The 20,309-nt window shown below is 43.1% G+C and overlaps 1 protein-coding gene across 1 annotated transcript in view; it reads left to right on the forward strand.

The window, feature by feature from the left end:
- Positions 1–3,592: 3,592 nt before the first annotated feature.
- Positions 3,593–20,309, forward strand: part of LOC117765129 (voltage-dependent T-type calcium channel subunit alpha-1I-like) — a 173,146-nt gene continuing 156,429 nt past the window's right edge. Inside the window, exon 1 of the mRNA XM_034591429.1 lies at positions 3,593–4,781. The gene's annotated coding sequence lies outside the window, so the exon portion shown is untranslated. The remainder of the gene's footprint in view (positions 4,782–20,309) is intronic.

A 20,309-nucleotide genomic window follows, 5' to 3' on the forward strand; every position in this document is an offset into this window, starting at 1 on the left:
TTACTGTCTGTAATGATTCATGTTCATGAGATCCTTGTTTGTTATCCTGTTTTCATTGCTGTTTGTCTGTTTTTTTTTTTTTGTCTGTCTGGTAGTTAAACCGATTTCCATCTATTTAGTGGAGGGGTCGGGCATTAGCCTTGGCCCCTTCTAGTTGTTGTTTGTTTAATGATGTGCACTGTTTGCGAGGTGTTGCTGTGTTGTTTGTTTCACTGGAATGTGAATATGCAGTGTTGCGAAACTGAAGTTCCTCTTATGGGATAATTAACTAAATGTCAGTGTGATATAGAAAGAGAATATCGGACATAAATTATATGATGATGCTGAATATGGTACATCTCTTACTGACTTGTTTGGACACCATCCTTAAAATGTACTATCTGCTTGTCTATATACACTGTATGTGCATGTTTATGTGCATGCATGCATGTTTGGTTTTGCCTGAATCGATGTCCGTTTCTCAGATTTTTCATGGATCCATGAGGGTTGTGCTAATCGATGACTCACACATTAATTAGAAAAACATTTGATTCCAAGACACCTGTGGCAGAAGCATTGATTTTCTTTAGAGCTGGATGACGCATCTCCACTTCCTCCCAGTATCCAGAAATGAAAATACCCCGGTTATGACTGACGCCATCCTGCACATTTGCAGCCAGACTCCATCAGTCTGATAAGAACTGCCCTAAAATTACATCTTTGAGAAACTTGTATTTGACGTTTTTCTTTGACTTTGAAGCATGAAAATATTCCTTATTAATTAATTGAAAAAACACAAAGTAAACTGCTCTTAACAACTGAAGAAGATTCCTGTTCCTTTGTCTTCTACCTCTATCATCTTTCTATTCTTCTCGTGGCCTTGAGATGCTTTGTGACTTTTTTTTCCTGGGCCTTGTATCTCAGACCTTCACAGCCGTTGCCACCCGCTGCTTTCATGCTCGTCTCCTCATGCTCTTCCTGTAACTTTGTCCCGGACAAGCACGTGCGCAGAATTCTTAGGATAAAAATCAACCGGGGCGTGTTCTCCTGTATCATGCTGCATGCCATATCTCAGCGCTCCACCTTCTTCCATTCCCTGTGATCCATCCATCACTGGCATGTATGAGGACCTCATGTGGAAAAGAGACAAGTGGTCATTGGGCCGGACAGCGGGAACGTGACCGCGGTGCACAACGACCGCTCTGCCTCCTGCGTGGGACTGCTCACCAGCGGCTCGGAAGCCGTTTGTCCTTCCTTGTTCTGTCCGCGGGAGCAGGGGACAAGGGTGGAATCCAATAGGATTTTGATAAACCATGCTGTCCCCGCTGCTGTGCTTCTCTGAGTGTTTCTGTGAGCGTCTGTGTGAGATAAAGAAGAGGAGAGAGACTTGATGTACCCGAGTGTACTGATACCAAACTGTAGGTTCATCACCTGCAAAGGCGGTTCTCTTGCCGCTTGTTTGGCCATAATGGAGAAATTCAACCTCGGATAGAAGCTCCACGTGGATCCTGCGTTTTTGAAGATTGTCTAAATTTGACAGTGTAATCAGAGAACTTCTGAAGTGGGATGGATGAAATTAATTTATGGTATTGGAGCTACTACCTGCAACTTGTAGGCTTCCATGCTTACTTCATCAGATGTGTGATAGCGATGTTAATGCACAATACAGAGCAGAAGTTGATATTCACTTTCGTGTTGACAAAAAATCTGATGAAAATCGATTTGCTCTGATGTCCAATCTCTCTTCTATTGACTTCTATTGGCAAACTAAATCTTGGCACCATCTTCGGATATGTCATTTTCTTTCCTAGCTTTTAAGTGTAATATGTTTTTGACTGCCTGTGTTAGCTCTTAACTCACTGCCCCTCGTTGTTGAGCAGCTTCGAGCGCCAGAGGAGACGATACAGACGGTGTTGCAGGACAAAAAGCTGATGGAGACTTAGCTGTTGAAGTATCTGTACTTTAAAGCAAACTTGGCAACTCTTTTTTTTGACTGGACCACATGACGTAGATTCATGTGATCCCATGTTGTGTGAGGCCAAGGTGCTGAGCAGCCGTGCACAATAGTTGCAATGATTTGAAATTAGAATGAGGGACTGAGGCGCCAGTGTGAATGTGGACAAATAAAAGGGCTTAACTACAGTCATTTTCAAGGGTGGTTTGACCATTAGGCAGAGAATGAAACTGCTGACTAGAAAGAAATCATTTTCTTTGGTGTGTTGATTACAGCCTATTTTCCCCCCGCAGCTTTTTTGAAAGAGAAGGGAATGAATTCACGAAAATTACCGGGGTCACAAAGAGGAGGAGAGGAGGAGAGAGGACATATCGAGGTAAACATGTTTGCTGCCACAAAAATCAACGAGTTCATGAAGGCGTCCACCGACGTATAACACAAGGTACACTTACTGCAGAGCGACATCCTACACTGTTCACCTGTCGATTTTAAAGCTCTTATATTTGTGTCGTATCTTAATATCTTAATATCTAAATTCTGCTTTCGGCTTGGGGTGTTGTGAATTGTTTGTTTGTGGATTTTCGGTTTAATCTGCCCAGTTAAGACCCCAAGGATTCCTGTGTCAGTCGAAGGTCAATGTCGTCAAGTGCTCTAAAACAATGATTGACATTTATTTACCGACACAAGGTAAATGAATTGATTTGAACTCGCTCCTCATTCAGAACTGACCTCTGACATGATAATCTACTGCTCTAACTAATGTCTCACCCATAATGGTGACGTATACGTTTCTAAAAGGTGTATGTGACCCTACGGTAATTGCCGTATGTGGTTGTGAGCACTGCTGGGTTACATGTATAGTGTCTAAACTTGTGATGATGTGACTGTAACCCAGCAGTGCCTGACGGAATCAGTCATTAAGTCATTTCAGGGCTTTTTATATGTAGTTTTTAGAGCCAGGTTTAGTAATGAGATTATCCACCGTGGAAGCATCAAGAGGTGACGGATCAGTTGTTCGTCATATTCCAGATTAATGAGCTTTAATTTGGTTTTGTAGTGAATGAAACCACTTTTAAAATATTAACAAGGGCACCACAGCTGTTTGTCTGGCTGGTCGCTGTCCGTGGTGCTGATCAGAGGATGTGTCTCCTCCTCTCTCTCTCTCTTTCTTGCTTCACTCACACGCTTTCTGTTTTTCTTTCTCTCTCTTTACAGTATTTTCTCTCGCTCACTTGTTAACTTTGCCCACTTCTCTCTCATTGACTTACTTTATCACACACAGGGGCACTGATCATTCTCTCTCACTCTCTCTCTCTCTCACTCTCTCTCTCTCTCCCTCCCTCCCTCCTCCCTCTCTCTCTCTCTCTCTCGCTGCTTCACTCCTACTCTCCCTCTCACATTTCTGTTTTTCTTTTTGTTAAACAGGCACTGCTCATTCCCTCCCTCTCTCTCTCTCTCTCTCTCTCTCTCTCTCTCTCTCTCTCTTCACTCTCTCTCTCTCCTTTCTCTCTCTTTCACTCTCTCTTCTTTCTCTTCTCTTTTCATTCTCTCTTTTTACTGTCTCTCTCTCTCTCTCTCTCACACGCAAGCGCGCACACACCTCCTCCTGTTCAAATATTCATCTGCTCCACCTCAAAGGCCCTTCTGCCTCCCACCTGCATCCCCCGGCAGAGACACGGAGCCCGTGGCTTCAGGAAATCAATGCGCAAAAACCCCCAAAGACACATATCTTTATTAAATGCATCGTCTTATCATTTTAAAGTGGAGCAGTCCGAGCAGCGACCATAAAGGACTCACAGGAGAACAGTCAGTGGCTCAGTCCGAAGCTCTCAAATCCACTTCACTTCTCTATTTTTTCGTCGAGATGAATCCACCCGCGGATTCCGTCGATAATTTGCGCAGCTTTAGGCTCCATCGAGCGGTGAGTGGGCAAACTGTTGATGAACCACCGGGCTCAGGAACATGCACCGCAACAGGCGACTGTAGTTTCCTTGCTCTGCCGAGTCTCTGCGCAGCGTCTGATCCGAGAAAGTCGGTGTTTGCGCATCAGTTGAGGAATTCCCCGAGTTTGGGAGAGAAGAGGACGCCAGTTTCCAAAACCCACGGATGGCGGGGGCCGTGGGCGATAACCTTCAGTTCATCCGCTTGGGCTGAAACTCGTTGTTTCTGGGAGATCACCGCGGGGGGTCGGCGGGGCATGGATGAAAGTGGAGGCAGAGAAAGCCGGAGACCCTCTGCATGTCTTCTCACGACAACCCACTCCCAGCCCACAACCTCCACCACCCATTCTCCGAGGATACCTGAGGCTCTCCGGTGCTGCGACTCCCGACCTAGACCCGCCCTATAACCTCTCCAGACTCCGGGGCGCAGCGCGTCACCCTGCGCCGATGGAGAGATCACTCCCCCGGACAACTTGGATATGGTTTCTGGGCCTCTCATCACTATTAGTTTCCCTGATCCGGTGAACACAAGAGTAAAGAAAGACGGGAGAGGTGGAAAGAGGAGGAAAGACACGTGGATTCCTGAGGCGCAGGTGTCCAGTCCATCTCCTCTGGTTCTGTGTGCGAGCTGCTGTTTTACAGATGCCTGCGTGGAACTGATGAAATGTGCGAGAGGAAGACGGTGAGCCGGGGAGCTTGTAACAGCGGAATCCTCCTGGTCGGATATTTGCTTTGGGTTTGAGGGGAAATCTCTCGGATATCAATCCTCTCCAGCGGAGACGCAGCAGAGGCTCTGGAGTTACTGCGAGCAGGGAGAGGACTCTGGAAAGTACAGACCGTATATGTGAGGATTACCAGGCTTTTCTTCTGCTGGACAACTGCAGACGCGCTCTTCTTTAATGTATGAACAGTAAGAGACAGCATTTCTTCTCCTCATGATGCCAGATCTAAAATAACAGAACCATAAGTCGTGCCAATACTGGAATCGGTAATGATTAGGCGTTAATTTGTGGTGGTTTATAAACAATATATTAGTTTGACACATTGTTTTCTACCAGCAAATGATCGTTAATCTTCATTTAGAAAGGAGGAGACTCCGATATGATGCATTGCCAAAAGACGCATAAACGACGCAAACAATCAGTTTTTTTCTGAGATGGTATAATTGAAATAGTTAATTACTCGTCATGCGGCGAGTGCGCGGTGAATGGGGCGCTTGTCATGTGGTTATTATGGGTTTCAAGCCCCAGTTGGTTATTGAAGAGAAGGGCAGATTCATCCGAATAAATTAAATGTGCTTTTCAATTACGTGACGCCCGTGCAGGTTGCTCCAAACGCACAGTGGATAATGAATTTCTATTTTCTCTGTATGGCTGCGGGTCAACAGGTCCGAGAGCTTCTCTCTCTCTCTCTCTCTCTCTCTCTCTCTCTCTCTCTCTCTCTTTATCTTATTCTCTTATTCTCTCTCTCTCTTTCTCTCTCTCACAGCAAATATGAAAGTACTGATCCTGATTTCTTTGGATTTGTGCAATTCTGAAATGGTTGTTTTAGGGGAACCTTAGCACTCATGTCAGTATTGATTTTCACAAGTACGATACTCAAAGAGGCAACAGGGGGCGCTCTTTGTTTTTATTTTTTTTTTACATCCATGAGGATTAAAGCTGCAGGTTAGATACATGAGATCACACGCTCAAAGGTATTTTCTATGAAACTAACAGATAATGAATGGATGTGCACAATAGACGAACTGATACGGAATCAGCAGTCTTATATTAGGATGGTCTGATAATTTGAATATATCCAATTTCTGTTTGGATGAAATGTGCTTGATCTGATGAAATCATTAGTGCAGTGACAGGACTCGTGTGATAGGCGACAGGCTTGATAGGGAGGAGGAGGAGGGGGGGGGGGGGGGAGGGGGAGTAGAGGATGTCAAGATGGATTGATATTAGGTAGCGACTGCAGTTTGCTCCTTAATAAACAAAACGCTTTGTGTATCATTGCCTCTGGAGGAAAGTGATTAAAGAGTAAAGATGCAAGAGGAGGGAGGCAATTAAAGTCCCAGAGGACGACATTTCCTCTTATCATCAAGGATGATCAGAGGGGGGGGGGGGGGGGGGGGGGGGGGGGGGGGGGGGGGGGGGGGGGGGGGGGGGGGGGGAATTGGCTCATTACTTGTTCCCCTGTGCATGTTTGGCCTATCAAACAATGACAAGGACGATGTTTGTGACAGCAACATGACATCTTTATCAAAACCTTGATACCACAAGAGGCCTTTTTACATCTTTCCCGTGAACTCCTCATCTCACTTCACGTGCACACGGATGGGTTTGTAGCCTACAGGTTAGAGGAGTGTGCTTGTGACCACAAGGCTGTTGGTGCAACTCTCCAGGGAGACTTGTGATTGGTGAAAGAAGGACTGAGGCTTTCATCCTACCGCTGCTGCTCAAGCAAAGCACTTCATTCCCAACAGCCTCAGCGGACCAGCTCAGCTGTAACCACTTTGTCTTGGGTGTCTTCCACTCATTAAATGTTGAACCATGTGATTTCAGGCACAGTGTTAGTGGATTGACTTTTCTGAATAAAAACGTAACATCCAGTTTCATTCATTCATACATTGGATATGTGTCAGTATATCTGCTCACTGTGTATTATGAGCCTAGGTTTCTATTTAATGAGTGCTACCTGTTTCCAATTCAGACATTTGAAGCAGTGGCCTTGAGTTTGATTTTATTTCATTATCCTTTATTTAACCGTACAAGTCATTAAGAGAAGGACACTGACCATTAACGCTTCTTTTATCTACTATAAAATCTCAAAAGATGTTTGAGCACCTTCCTCAGGATTTACTGTTATCTTACCCTCGGGGCTACATTACTGTGATGTGAGCACACGCAACCTTGACAAACACCAATTACACATTCCTCATTTGTTTAATGGAAATGTGGATCTTACTCAAAGAGAAGACGTTGTGATTTTATTCAGGTGACTGTGAGATGAAACAGCAATTATTTAAATGGTAAACTCAAGTTTAAATTCAATTTGGTGTTTATTATCAAACAATGTGTAAGGCAGCACTATCCCCCTGTCACTGGAGTCACTACCCTCCGTGTCAGGGTGGAACTTAAGAGTTGTGATGAAGAATGTCTGTGGTGAGCCAAGGCCAATGCAAACCCCATGTTTTTGATGGCAAACGTGACAAATTGCCTGTGGGAGAATGACAGTTTTTTATTTAATTTGTCATAATGCCCAGCTTAAAGGCTTTGTTGGCGATTTTGTATGTGTTATGGGACCCTCTGGATGCCTGGAAGACAGAGATACATCTGCAGAGACGTATTTGAGAATATTGGGGTGAGTTTGATCTCTGAATGAACGATGTTGTGTAACTTGTTGACTTGGCTTTAATATCGAGCCAAACATTCATCAATGTCCAAGCACAATAAGACGATGTGAGAAAACTCCCCATAAGGACAAACATGCACACACACACACATCAGCATCAGTAACTGGAGGTGTTTGTCTAGGGGTTATAAATACGGATACGGATGCTGTAATAAACAGATTCCCCTTGATGAAGATTATGCCTCTGGGTGTTCTTCACAAAGAAATAAATCTACAACATTTGGCGAGCAAGACTATGAAGTTGTTTGTATTAGTCCATTAACACAGTTGTCTGGGTCTTTGAAGGTTGTAAACAGACATTTTGGGCAGGTAGACATGTAAAAATGTAAAAAGTATTCATCCCAGATTAATCAGGGAGACAGGAGACAACTGAGCATATGCTTCTCTACTTGTTTTTGCTCGGTTTACAGGCTACAATGCTAAAGAAACACTTGAAAGACTTGTTTACTCTTACTTCTGATTGCAGTGTCTTGAGAGACTATAGGAAATATTAATCACTTTGCAACGGCAGAACCAAATGTGATGGAAACTGTGGGTGGCCATTGTTGTGGAGACCAGAAAGCACATTGCCTTCGACAATGTGATTTGCTTGCAGCAGGACCAACAGGACCTCCCATCCACCTGCTAGGGGATTAATTGAACCCATGTAGTTCACCTGAACCAAAGAGGGTACATGGGTTTTAATCTCACTATGCAAATATGGCGAGTGAGCAACAGAGAGAAAGTGAGCACCAGAACAAACGGACATTCCCTCAAGGTCAGCTGGCTCCCCCCAGCCTGCACTACGCCCTAATCTAATCCCACAGTTTGGTGAGACACCATCTCTTCGGCCAAGGTGGGGGTTGGGATCCCAGGCCAATGACCCCGAGCCATCGCAGTTAGTGGCTGGAGAGGGTTTTGTGACCTCCAGTGCAAGAACTCATTATTATCTTCGAAGAAGGGTTCACCAGGTTTGCCTTGAGATTGTGGGCGCCCCATGCATGTGTGTGTTAACATGTTTTCACTGTTTCATCTTTGAAGTTGACCAGTAATGGCAAAATGGAGCAGAGATCGATGTACTGGTCTGTATTTTGTTTAGAACTTGGACTATATAATAGCAAGCATGCGGATATCAGTACATTTCCTGCCAAATGCAGAGGGTGGGAATCCTAAAAATGTGTTCATGCAAGCCCCAAAACAAAAGTACAAGAAAAAATGAAAATATGAACCAATTAAGCAGTGAATTGGAAAATATATTATTAGAGAGGGTGGCCATGTCCCCACCCAGATGTTATTGGGAACAACAGAGTAACACTGGGACTTGCTTTTGCTCAATTCTTTGGAGCATGGATTAATGTAGATGTCAGAAACAATCCTTGGAGATTCGTGTTCACATGATTGTATCACACATCATGCCACAAGTCTTTGCTCTGCCACATCCATTGGATTGAGATCTGGTGACTGGGGAGCCCATTAAAGTTCACTAAACTCATTGTCGTGTTTGTGAAACCAGTTGGCTAAAGTTTTGGCCATAAAGGGATGCACATGGTCAGCAACGATACTCAGATCGGCCGTGGCATTCAAGCAATGATTGGTATTAAGGGGCCCAACGTGTGCCGAGAAAACATATCCCAAACCATTACACCGCCACCACCTGTCACAAGGCAGGTTGGATCCCTGGATTCATGCGGTTGACGCCAAACTCTGACCTCGACCATCTGCCGGCCTGGACTCACCACACCGGATTTAGTTTTTCCAGTCTTATCTGCCACTGTACAAGAGTCTGGCCTTCCTCCTCTGACCTGTTTCATCAACGAGGCAGTTTTATCCCCATAACATCAGCTCACTGGATGTTTTGCACCTTTCTCAGCTCTTGAGACTGTTTTGTTTCAACTTCTCAGGAGATAAGTAGTTTTAGAAATCTTCAAACCAGTCCATCAGGCACCAACATATCAAAGTCAAAGTCACTGGGATCACATTTTCTCTCATTGTGGTGCTTTGTACTGCTGCCACGTGATTGGCTGGATAATTGCCTGAGTAAGCAGGTGAGCAGTTGTTCCTAATAAAGAGCCTGAAGAGTGTGTGACATCCCCGACCTGCCCACGCTTCCATGAATCACGTTTAGTGGGGATTTAAAGAGCAGCAGTATTGTAGCACTGAAATGATGCCACTGATTATATATTATAAAAAAACTGACCTTCACTAATGCTTTAAGAAATACGAATTAAAAGCCACATGGTTAAAATCTGTGTTAAACCCAGAATGTAAATGGAACTTTTTAAAGAAACTCCTCAGGGTACCTCTCAAGGAAAAAATGCTTATTCCCTAATTAAAAGCACAACTATGTGGAATGAAATTCATGGCTTTTTAGAGTGGGTTCAGGCACTTGACTTCCAATCATTAGCCTATTGACAGCTTACTTGTTATTAGTGCAATTAACCCTGACAAGTGGAAAACTGCTAAACCTTGATTATATTTGCTCAAGTAAAAACTGAGAGTCAATTAAGAGCTCTGCATCAACGGCCAGGGAGGAGGTCGGAATATTAAAAAACTAAACAAAACAACCGTGTGGATAAAAATTCTGGTGACTTTCGTTTAAGATGCGAGCCAGTCAAGTATTCTATCGATTTAAATTAATAAACTCAACGACATAATCAATCTTTGTTCTTCTGGATTACAATCTAAAGGATTTTTTATGGGTTTTATGGATTTATTGGGGCCTGTAATCATTTCTTAATGCAGTACCTTCAACAGGAAAAATGGCCAAATGACAAATTATCAATTAGAAATAAATGCTTCAAGATAACAGATAGCAGAACTGTTATCTTCTGCAGTTGAGTCAAATAAAGGCCTCTGCCACTATTGGAGGAAATATGCTAATAGAGTATAAATCAGTCCACATTCAGTAACATTGTACATAACGTTTTCCCTGCCACAGATACACAATGCATTGGATAAACATGCCATTATTTTTGCTGCGCCGAGTGAGATGGAAAAAGCATGAAACTCCTTCTCAGGATGAGGTCCACTCTCCTCAGAACAGTGTCAATCATCCTTGGGAAGCTGTCACGCACGTCTGTCAGAGCACATCCCATCCTTCCTCGTGGAGGAACGGTTCCAGTTTGTCGGCATTGGAAGTCCGATGGGCTTTCTGGGCCGAACTTCACATAAAGATTGAATGATTTAGATTATGGTGAAAAGGACGGTGTGTAACATTATCGTGTTGGTCCATAAAAGCGGTGTTGAATGTGATTTGAAATGTCCGGGGGGAGCATTATCTTGAAATATGGGGTTAGGGAAATGTTGACCGTCTACAGTGTGACTTAAATAATACATGACCCAGCAGAGGCCTGTTCACCTCATGGCTCCCCGGCACTAGGTGGTTACAGACACAGCATTTGTTTAACAGAGTTCATTGTGGGTTGAGGACACCATGTGGCTTAAAGTAAATCTGTCCAGATGGGAAAAGATAATAGAGAAACGACTTTTCATGGACTGCCACATTTTCTACTGGCCTTTGGATTTTGAACGACAGCCTTGCTATGGACGGCAGCTTTTTGAAAGAAGTCCCTTGATGTCGATTTTCAGTATCACAGAGGTGTTGATTTAGTTTTAAAACCCAGTCGGAGTCTCTAGCTTCACGCTTTTAGCTATTTTGTTGATAAGTCTTTATCCGTCCCTGCGAGCGAGCTTTGACTTATGGCCCCATTTCCTCTTTGTCAAAGACTGTTTACCTCTGTTGCATTTAGCACTTTTTGTGACGGATGCACCTTCACTTCGAGAACCCACTGTTTGGCTTCTTTGGGGGCTTCACTCGCCTGAAGGTGTTTTAATAGCTCTTGCAGGAAGGTGGTGCTTCTCAGACCTTATCAAATGCTGACACACTCCACTACCTGTTAGTATCTCACTCACATGTGGAACAGTCTCATGATTCAGTAACTGTCCAGCTCTTGTGTTTGAATCATTCTGGGGGAGAGAATGATTTAAATATCCTTGCAGTCCTATGCAGGGAAGGTTGTTGTGGGTAACGTTAGAATCCCATGGGCTCGCAGGGAAGCCAATGTTTACACAATCGAAATCTCAGCAACACTGTGTGTAGACAAAAAAGAGCTGAAAGACACATACAAGTAAAGAACACATTACGCAGACTTGATTTTATTTGATTTAATCACTGTATGTCCAGTTCTCTTGGACTTTGCAGTGGTTGGATAAAATCGTCAGTTTGAAGACATCACCTCGACTTCTGGGATGTGGGAGACTTTTGTGTGTGAATTTTGTCGGTATTTCCAACAATTGGATGAAAAAAACGATTAAACAAATGATGTAATAATGAATTCATATTAAAGGTAATCTTTGGTTCCAGCTCTAGATCTATGAATACAGTGTTTCATGCAGACATATCTGAGTGGGATTTCCTTGTGTCGACTCCTGAACTGATCTTGTTCTCACTTGGCCGTTTGGTGACAATTAAACAAAGTGTAGATCCTCTTTTCTCATAAAACGTTTATTCAGTCCCTCCTTTGATTCTATATTTCCCAAATTTCTGACGAAAACAATCCAGCCGATTTATTTGCAGGTGATCTAATATTGAAAAGTGTAAACGCCCCCACTCTTTCAAGGAGAAATGCTCATGCAGTTTACGTTGCTGAGATACTGCAAAGACAGGAACACAGTACAGTACTGCTCTTAGTGTGGCCCTTACAAAGATGGATGACACGACAGCTCGTTATTCTAAAACATGTTTCTCTATTGGCGCAGACGTCAAAAGTGCAAGGGAGGAAGTGCAGAAGTGTCACACGTGTGTTTGTTTGGTGACTTGGCCGAAGCACAACAGCATGAAGTGTGTGATATATGTATCTCCAGGTTTGTTCACCGAGACCATGCTCTACTACAGGAGATGCACTTAGGGAGGGAGGAGGGTGTGTTCCCCATCAACTGTGGGAGATGGATTGTGAGGTTCTTTTCTTCTTGTCCAACGAGCAGCACTGTGATGAGGAGCTACTGTCCCCACAAACAACACTCAATCACTGCAGGGCTCGCTGGGATCGATATGTTCTCACAACTCAGAGACCCTGACCCTGACCACAGATCATTATGGCCCTCAGGAGACGAGGCTGACACACACACACACACACAAACACACACACACACACACACACACACACACACACACACACACACACACACACACACACACACACACACACACACACACACACACACACACATAGTATGTCTCTTCTATCTTGCCAACCATCCTAAAAGGCTTTAAATATCCTCACAGGGGAGGTTGGAGACACACAACACACGTACAACACACAACACACAATGCACACACGCAGCCCAGTGGTGCAAGGAGAATTGTGTGCCAGAGGGGCTGACAGGTAGAGAAGATGCAGTCGGGGGAACACAGCTGATGAGCAAGGCACATGACAAGCAGACAGGGGGAATCCTCTTTGAACGTCTCCTTGTGTATCTTTCTGTTTTTATCACCACCGTTACAGTTGATGGGTAAAATACTGTGGAAACGTGTCGGGTCCAGAGGTTCATTTGACAAATAAATCCCAGATACGATGGGCCAATAACTTTATGGCACAATAAAACTTTTAATGGGAATTATATGGATCGCTTCACCGCTCTTGCCCGCCCTGCACATTCTTTAAACGTGTGCCAGCCAAATCAAAGCTAAATAAAAAACACCCTATTAAACAGGTTTATGATGGGTTATCACCGAAGTAACCAGAAATGAAAACGAATAGCAACACAATAAAAAAGGCCCGAACATAACATAGATGATATAAGACAAATTATCAGGTTGAACAAGTGGAACGATTTGGAAATGATTCTCATCATGTATTTGCTCTTTCTGACAAATTAAGCCATTAATTTCTTAATTGGAAACTGAGCTGGAGTTAATACGACAAATGATGATTTTCATTATCAGTTGCTGATTATCTATTCAGTTAATCAAGTGCTTTGAGAATAAAATGCACATGCCAGTTAATCGTGGGCCATAAAAAACGTCTTGCAGCTCAACATGAAGTCTCGACATCATCCAGAGGAGATAAAACAGGGAAGAGCAGCAAAATCCTCATATTTTAAAGAAAGTTGTTATAGAGGTTAAACGTGATATACAGAGGATTTCTCTGTACATTCCTTTGTGTTGTCTGTAGCAAAGTTTTACTTTTCACATATGAGAAACACAGCAGGAGGTTCTCTGGTCAGATGCATTCACAACAACAACAACAGAGCAGGCAAAACACTACATATATAAATTCTGTTGTGGAAAGCTCAGTGTTCAGATGCATCAACACCGCTGTCGGCCATTCTCTCCAAAAGCTCTCAAATCTCATCTGTCCATGGTGACATCTTCGTCTGCACATTCTTCCTGCATTTCTGGATATTTGACGAGGGAGATTCTCTGAAAATGTGTGAACCTCAGTCCTTGTCTGAAAGCAGCTTGTGTGTTTTTTCTTCAGTGTGTGTGTGTGTGTGTGTGTTTGTGTGTACGGTCTATGTTCGGTTTGTGTGTGCTATTCTTGTCCTGTCTGTGACCCGGCCCTTAATAGTGTTTGCTGTTGAGTGTTGGTGCTTCTCTTGCTGTCATATCTATATTTAGGCGTCTGTCTGCAGTATTCATGGAGGTCGCGCTCCTCAGACACACAAGTCATTATCACGAGTTGACACCAGCAGGGCACTGCCCTCAACTCGCTAACTGCCGAGTGCTGGTCGGTCATTTGAAGTCAAAATGCAGAGACAAGCAACACAGCAAGAGGATTAAGTTGTTTTGTTTTTTTCTCCACAGTGACTCGTTCTGCAGCTTCTGGGGTCACTTTCGAAAATATGTAATAATTAAGTACAGGGCCTCACAACATTCCTGCTCCACCGGTTCAATAGAAGCGCGTCGTGTTTTAATCAACATTGTGAGTGAAAGGTTGCACCGGGCTTTAGTTTAATTTTAATCCCTTGCTATTACTATTTTAAATGCCTCTTTATTTGAACAGATATTTTTTATTTTGTGGAAGTTGCTGCAGCCTCAGTCCAGAGTCTGAATTATTCTTTTGTATTTGGTGTAAAAAAAAGTTGCCCCACCTCCTCCATGTTAGCAGATGGAACATAGGCCAAACTAAAAAAGTTAAAACAGATAAAGGTAGTTCTTGTGTTTTGTGGGTAAGTTTGATTTGTATTAGTTATTATTATTATTATTGTTATTATTATATCCTCATTCACTACTGCAAGATATTTTGGCTTCATTTCTGGACAGTGGAAGCTCTTTATAGACAATCTATGGTTCATATGTTCACTAAGTTTTCATCAAAAGGCAAACTCTCTTGAGCAGAATTGAATCTGAGTAAGATGCAAGCTCAAAACAGCGAGGGGGGGGGGGGGGGGGGGGGGGGGGGGGGGGGGGGGGGGGGGGGGGGGGGGGGGGGGGGGGGGGGGGGGGGGGGGGGGGGGGGGGGGTGGGGTGGTGGGGGGGGGGAATCCACAAAGTAGGACCATCCTTAGAGTCCCTGCAATGCAAGGTCTCTGACGAGCTCCTGGGAAAGTCTACATCTGTCCTACTGTACCATGACAAGCTAATTCTATTCCTTCATCTGGTAATAAAGTGGGTTCTGTTGCTAATGTCGTTATATGGACGTGAGAACAGGAAGGTGATTCTTCTTTGAGCAGTGCTCCCAGGCTGGTTGATCGTTGTGCTTTGAGACCTTGGATGTCAACGCAGCAGCAGAGCAGGTTGAACTATGTTCCTCTGAATCACATCATAAGCAGCTGTGTGTATGGAAAGTGAAGGTGAACATCATTTTGCATGTGACTGTTATGCAAAAGTGATTAAAGAACCGAAAGTCTGACATTTATTTCCACAATGAAACGTTAATCATTCAAATTCTCCCCCACATGCACAGAGAGAGAATTTCCTGGTGACTTATTATAACCTGAGCTAAACCTAACCCCAACACACACACACACACACACACACACACACACACACACACACACACACACACACACACACACACACACACACACACACACACACACACACACACACACACACACACACACACACACACACACATATAATAACAACCACATTTCTCTGCACTTTGTACAACACTCTCCTCCATAAAACATTTTACCATCTGCCGTCTTGTCACGTCACCTGGATGTCGGTGTCGCTCCTCTGGTTTGTGTTATTCCTCTTACTCCCATTCTTATTTTGAAAGTAGAGCAGAGGAGAGGAAAAAAAAGGCATCTGTTCATTCTTCATCAGTATGCAACGAAGCTCATGATAAAACCCGTAAACAAAACCCCCCCCCCCCCCCCCCGAGTGGCAGCGAGTGTGGAAGCCTATATAGTTTGGATTATTAGGTAATTTAATAATAATTTTTGTATGAGTCATTGCTCCAGAGATACGAACTTTACTGCTCATTATTCCAATGTGGCGTGTGGCTAAGAACATGCCACGGATCCTTTGAAGTTTGGCACTTCCATCTGATGCAACACAATGAGAACACAATGCAACGCAGATGGGGGGAAATCGCACACACTCATAGATATTCAGTCTTCTGAATATGCTCGATTTTATTTCTCATCTACACCAGATCCCTATCTGGCAATTTCGATGATCGTGATATAAAAAACAGATCCACGCCTTTTTCCAGATCCACGTCAAATTGTATTGAGTTTACTCTTGGGCCACGTTCCATTGTTCTGCCAAGTTTCACACAAATCCGTTCAGTCGTTTTTTGCGTAATCCCGCTGATAAACATGCAAACAAACACATGAATGGGGATGAAAACAATAAGTTTAATGCAGTGAACTGTTGTTTATACAATTCACTCAATGATACATGAAAAAGAGAACATTAGGGATTTTAAATAGTTTTTAGTTCATTCTGTATTCTCTACATTTAGACTCTAAAGCAACCAGACGGTTGAAGGGAGCTCTGGTTGGAATCTAACACTTAAAGTTGCTCAGTTTGTTTATTGTGTTTCACGTGTTGTGCGTAACAAAAGAATACTGACAAACAGAGGATTTGGAAACACAAACTGAATATTTGAAACAGTATGAATGAAACAGTATTTTCTGGGTACGAATAGAACTTGAGTTGAGAGTTGGCATTGTTCAGGACCTACAGGTATCATGTTTGTTATCGTGTTTGATACCTGGAGACCCTAAAGGAATCTTCCAAGGTCATTTCAAGTCCTTCAACCTCAACAAGAACAAAGTTTATTCGTCAAATCTGTCCAAAATGTCTCCAGAGTGTTCTCATCTGGCCCCTTTTGTCCGGACAACGTCCTCCGATGGTCCCTTGTTTATCTTTGATCCATAGTTCAGACCCAGTACTTTGTGAAGTTTAGAGAAAGGTCGTGGTTAAAGTAGGAGACATGATGCAAGCAGCTGTCCGCTGCGTCTACACCAGTCTCTTTACACGTCTCACTCTCCATCACAACCTCCCTCCTCAGAGGGTTTGTACTGCTGTGACTGACAGGTGCTTAATATTCACATTGCTAAGAGAGGCCTCTTGTCAAGACACCACAGTTATAACAGTAATAGTCAAGAGCAAGGACTGAATCTAAAAATGGACGACATAAAAAAAAGTGAAACCAAATCATCTCCATCTCCCCCTGGTGGCTGGCTGCAGTATAGATCATAAACTCCACCTCCTCCATGTTATTTCATGGGAAATTGAACATAAAAGTAAAAAATAAAGTACATGTGTGTATCATTTTTTCTCAAAAGGCTCTAATCACTTATTTGATGCTGTAGTCAAACAGGGGTGAGACTGACTCATGATTGGTTGAGCACTTCGATACTGAGGTTCGACTCCACAACTGCTGTGCAGGCTCTGGCTCCAAATGACATCACAAGTGCAAGATGGCGGCATCTGTATCCAGGATATTTTGGCTTCATTTGAGATCTAATGTCCATCTGCATACTCATACACAGTTTCTTAATGATCTATACCTGTTCAGCCACTAAGCACCTCCTCTTTTCTCCTCCTCAACCTGCTGTTGGTATTTCTCCTCTGTCTTTTTTCACAATCCTCTTTTCTCTCTTTCTGTTCCCATGCACCTCCTCCCGTCCTCATATTCTCCCCCCCGTCCTCTTGTTGTTCCTCTTCTCTCCATTTCCTTTGTACCTGCAATTAAACCTCGGTCGCCCCCGCTCTCGTTTCCAAACGGGCTGCAATATCGCCATCATTACTCGCTGCTCCCACCAGTTCTTTTAGAGGGACCACAGTGTGTGTGTGTGTGTGTGTGTGTGTGTGTGTGTGTGTGTGTGTGTGTGTGTGTGTGTGTGTGTGTGTGTGTGTGTGTGTGAGACAGCGGGAATCTTATTGTTCCTATCTGCCATTGTTTATGTTTAGAGAAGCACATGGTTGTGTGCCTGCTGTTAAAGCATGTGTGTGTGTGTGTGTGTGTCGGAGTGCAACAGTATGTGCGCCTCCCTGTCATTCCACACCTGGCTGTCAGGAGCGGTTACTCAGTGTCGGTGGCAGCGAGCTGATAATTAAAGCAGAGCTGAGCGGAGAGAGACAGACAGAAGAGAGGGACGAGCAAACGGGAGGAAACAAGGGAGCCGTGAAGCAAAAGAGACGCCCGGACCTTCTGAGACAGAGAGACACTCCGTCTAAATACCTGTGCTTTTTTATTTCATTTCACGGTTTATATCAGAACCATGTAATTTGTGTCCTTTTGGAACCTTTTTTTCTCGGTGTATTTTATTTCTCCCTCTCTCTCGGTCCCTCTTCGCTTTTTGCAGCCAAACCGAGTCCACCCACCTCTCCTGGCACACGGCATCCTGTTATTTTCTGCTTCTGCTTCTGAACCATCTGTAAAAGCTGTTGCATCACTTCACCTGTGCACCATTGAAAACCCCTCACCATCTCTAATTCAAGTTGGAGGAATTTAGTTACTAGGAGCATTGGATCGGCTCCTGGGTTTACATGGTTTCAAATATAACTTGGGTGGATTTTTGCTGGTTTCTGTCGTCCTTCCTGTCAGTGACAATACGTCTATATTCCCAAAATAAAAGCCTGAAATCTGGAAGCAGCAAAGCTCCATTTAAAATATGTTTTTTTGTGCTTATTTTCTCGATTAATCAACCTGAATAAATTCACTTTACAATATACAATCAAATTTGAGGACTTGGACCTGTTTTGTTCTTTTGCTTATAAACTTCCTTCATTTAATATTTATATATATTTTAAGAATTATAAAGACAACTCCACCTCAACCATCTACAAGGGTAAAATCCAGTTTTTAAGTATGATATAATATATAACATATGCTCACATAGAACATTTGACTTAATCCAGAATCACACCCTGAACATCTTTTACCATTGCAGCCCTACAGCATCACTTCACTCATCAGAGGACGGAGCTGACACCGTGTCCTCGGAGCAGCTGAAGAAAAAGCATTTACAGATTGGTAGAATCAGTTTTTTATTGGAAAATAGAGTGATTTATTACTTTAACCTCACTGTGAATCGCTTCAGTCCCACCCCCCACCCCCTCCCCCCCTAGTCCCTGCTCTTCATCCCTTCCAGTTTTTTTCTTGCCTCTACAATATCCTCTTCCACTCAGCACCTGCCACACGTCTCACTCATCCTCTCCGTCTCTCTCCTCGCTGCCTCTGTGACTCTGTGATAACCCGTGTCAGTCAGTGGTCGTAGATCTTTATCACCTCTGAGTGGTTGAATTGATCGGGCTGAGGGGAAGTTGTGGCCAAAAGCAGAATCATAGAAAAGGTGGGGGACGCCGGTGATATTTACCTGAAGAATGTGATCGTGTGTGTTTTGTTGTTAGATCTTTATCACTAAACATTTTGATTTTTTAAGATAATTTATTCCTGTATTTCAGACCCTGGTCTCTTTGTACAATGTGGGGATTCATTTCTTTAAACCGGGTTTCACATCACTTAATTCCTTAGTATTATCTGTAACATACACTTAACAAAGACACACTTCTGTAGCATTTACAGAGTATTATAAGTCAAAGGCCTGAGAAACTGTGCTCAGTGACATGATGAGAAACTGTGTGAACTTCTAAACAGTATCTTTGGCTCCTCTTAATGTGAAACGCCATTTGAGGTTATGTTTTCTTCCTTTGTTTGTTTGTTTTTAAGCAAGATTACACAACAACTACTGGACGGATTCCACTATGGATCAGGAAAGAACCCTATAACTTTCGCTGTGAATCTGAATCAGGGCGGATCCAGGAATTCCTGTTGTCACTTTATTTAAAATTGCTATAATAAATATATAATAATTCATGGATCTTGATGGAAAAAATCAGACATATTTAGACTGATATCTGTGAATGTGTGAAATTTGTTGTGGCTTGATTGAATTTAAGGGGAGTGTTGGGCTTTGATAATAAACCTTCAAATTGCTTTAAGTCGTCTATAAGAAATGTTTGTTAGATTCATGCTCCACTTTCCCAAAACCAACAAAAGAACCTGTGGCAACTTTTTCACGTTTTATGAATTTTATTCCTTCTAAGAAATCAAAGCTTTAGTATTATGATAACAAAGTATTTTATGAATCAAGTCCCGGCTGGGAATCGTCATCCACCAACCTAGCACCAGTCTACTGCCAGTGTGAAATGAGTCAGTGACCTATTTTCTCAGGTTTCTGCACGTTTAAAAAAAAAACAACATACACACTGATTTAGGTGTAAAGGAAATATAAGAAAGGATAAACATACATTTGATGGCCTGTTTTTGTTTTCTGACAATATTGGAAAACTCAAGCAGATTTTTTGAATCAGTTCCGTACGGTTTGAATGTTGTTTTGAACAAAGTTAATCCTTTAACACCAAAGTAGAAGAGTTAAAATTTGAGAAGTGAACATTTGACCCTTTGACCAACAGACGAGATCTCCACTTGTGGACAGGAACAAGAGAATCACTTTTATTTGACGTGTCTTCCTTCAGTTCTCTAATAAGCCCCCATGTTGAGCTTCTGGAAGATAATAATCTTCTGTAATAACGTCACTGTGGTACAGCTATGCAAATATCAAACTTACAAGGAGGAAAAGTCGCC

The sequence above is a fragment of the Hippoglossus hippoglossus genome, chromosome 1, assembly GCF_009819705.1.
Source record: "Hippoglossus hippoglossus isolate fHipHip1 chromosome 1, fHipHip1.pri, whole genome shotgun sequence".
Taxonomy (NCBI): domain Eukaryota; kingdom Metazoa; phylum Chordata; class Actinopteri; order Pleuronectiformes; family Pleuronectidae; genus Hippoglossus; species Hippoglossus hippoglossus.